Here is a 2,897-nt window from a genome sequence, read left to right on the forward strand (position 1 = left end):
GAGGGTTTGGGATACAATGTAAGGATCATTGTTCACTGACAATAGACATGTGTCATCGGCATACGTGGTGAGGATTGTGTTAGGATGCTCTCCCATCTTGAGCAAGCAAAATACTACTTAAAGATAAGGAATCTCGGTTGAAACTGATGCTTAAAAGCATCTAAACTAATACTATTTTAGAATATGTAAACATTATTGACACAGAGATTATTAAATTGAAATATTGAAAAACGCTACGAACATATTTTATAACCCAATACTATCAGAAGGACCTGTTATCATTCGTCTTTACTCCAGACACTCCATTTCATAATTCCATCGTTCCATTTGGAATGAACATCAGAGTCACGTTAAGGTTACTAAAAACAACGCAGACTACGTGATCAATTTTATCTGCGATGACTTGTCCGTTTCTCAACAGGCGCTGTCCTTGGGAGCGAGATTGGACTAGACTGTAATTACTATATTTCAAACAACACAAATACGATCTATTACTATCTACAATAATTACTCCAAGAACTTCTCATTAACTGATTTTATAAAATTATTCTTCAAAAGGTCATCTATTTTAGTCATTGTCAAGTGATTTTATCTGATAATATATTAGTTTTCATTGTCACAAGTCAGGACAGGATTTCACCAAGGGGAAGGGGGGAAGCATATCTCAAATACCCAAATAGCCCATTACACAAATACATATATATATATATATTCCCTATTAATTCCGCATTCCAAGAAATACCCCCACCATTTTATTGCTAATTCATAAAATTCATTCATAAATTTTTATTAGAATAAATTATTGAAAATCGAGCATAACCTTTATTAGCGTACATACAATACACACACAGTTAATACAATAATATATGAGCCGATGAAGAGGTTTGCTATGAGAACATCAGCCTTTTGAGATTGCTGGCAAAAATATTAACCACGTCGATTCCGACTATTACACCACTTACTAGACAAACGGTCTAAACTTCCAACACATTACAAAAGACTGATCTACATGACTGTAATAAGGCCAATCTGGACAAACGGAGTTGAGCTTTGGGGCTCCACTAAACCTTCGAATTCCTCTCGTACCCAGACTTTTTTAATTTTTTATTTTTATACCAGATCGGCCTGGTGAGCCTTATATGGTTGATATAACTTATATTATATATATTTTTTTTAACAGTTGATTATGAGGGGGTATAGTCATACAAATGACACCCCTAACTATATACAATGTTCTTATTAAAAGAAAAAAAATAATAATAAAATAAATAGATAAGAATAATGCTTCTTAATAAAAGTGGAAAGTAAAAATAATAATGATATTGGTACACTTAAATAAAACAAACAATTGCCCTCTAATAGTAAAAAAAAAAACAAGTTAATTTGAAAAAGGGAAGAGAGAAAATAATAATAATAATATAATATATTTATTAAAATTTATAACAGAATTTCCTGCAGCAGTCTGGGCTTCAGTCTTCGGGTTGAGGTTGGGTTTCCCAGGTTGTAGGTCACTGCTCCTTTAACTGTCGGCAACTGGGAGTGGGACTTCATGAACCGTTTTTTTATATAATCCTCTATTGACTCCAGTTGTAATTCGCGATGCAATTGGCTATTTCTTATGAACCAAGGAGCATTAACTGCAATTCTTAGGACTTTATTTTGAAAAGATTGTAGTTTTTTTTATTTTTGTAAAGGATGCCGCTCCCCAGACTTCACAGCCGTACATAAGCAGTGGCCTGAGGATTGTTTTAAATATAAGAACAGTTGTTTTCGGTTTTAGTTAAGGATAGGATATAGCATTGCTAACCTTGCATAAGTTTGAGTTAGCTTGATATTGATATGGTGATTTCGGGTAAGGCTGCGATCTAGGTGAATTCCCAGGTATCTTACTGTTTCACTGGCAGGATTCCATTTCAAACTTTTACCTTTGAGGATTAGATCCGGTAGATCTGGTTAGCGTCGAAGAGTAAAAATTTTTGAGTTGCATTTTTCAAAATTCAAGCTAATCAGTCATTTAGTGAAATATTGTTCTAAATCGTTAAGGTCGTACCTAGTCCTTACAATCCAAAATCCTCAATGCTCCTTACGTGGTAAATTCTTCCATTATAAATTACCCAACCGCCCAAACACTAGTTTCTAACGTTGATTCCTCTTTCATTCTTGACAAGCCTCCGAGGTGCCTGAAAAGAAGATGGCCACGAGACCTACTAATGTAACAACGTTATTTTGAGTGCTGGGTAGTTTCTCTACACGCCTGTGTTCACTCCATTCTAAACACACATCAAATTTACTGAATGTATTATTATGTACAGTTGTAAATTTTGATAATTTTTTTTTTAAAGAATTTAGTTTTTAATTATGTACAATCTTTAAAACAATAAAGATTATTTAGAATGTAGAGGGTCCCTTAAAAGCAGAACAATGAGATTGTGATGAATAATTAAAAATAATATAAATAAGGTTCGTCGCCAAGCAAAGCTATGGAAAATGTGAAGGAATGAACATGAAATGTATGGTAATGTTTGCGATGACGCGGCTTTTGAAATTCATCGAAATTACACGTAAGATTTATGCTAAAAAATATTCCCAGCGAAAAGTGCTTGTTATTTATAAATTGAATTCTTCACTTCAATACTTATCAGAGGTCAAAGGTAAAATATCAATGAATCAAGCCTTATCTATTAACCCGCAATTGGTCGCTGCGTGAGAATTTCTCTCAGGTTAATCGTTTTTCGGGTCTGGAAGCTGCTAGAGGGCGACTGTCTCTTCCTTCCATACATCGCCCCCCCAACCAATCTAGCAGCTCTGGGTAAGCGTCCAGCTCTCTATACCTGACAATAGGGGTATTCATGATGTTGTGTTAAATGTTAAATGTTTTACCATGTTAAATGTTATAA

The 2,897-nt window shown here is 34.2% G+C and overlaps 1 protein-coding gene across 1 annotated transcript in view; it reads right to left on the reverse strand.

The window, feature by feature from the left end:
* The window catches only part of LOC106682753 (cytochrome b5), a 106,805-nt gene that overhangs the window by 51,011 nt on the left and 52,897 nt on the right, over positions 1-2,897 (reverse strand). The window lies entirely within an intron of this gene.

The sequence above is a fragment of the Halyomorpha halys genome, unplaced genomic scaffold (assembly GCF_000696795.3).
Source record: "Halyomorpha halys isolate HHAL.00 unplaced genomic scaffold, Hhal_1.1 Scaffold439.1, whole genome shotgun sequence".
Lineage (NCBI taxonomy): Eukaryota > Metazoa > Arthropoda > Insecta > Hemiptera > Pentatomidae > Halyomorpha > Halyomorpha halys.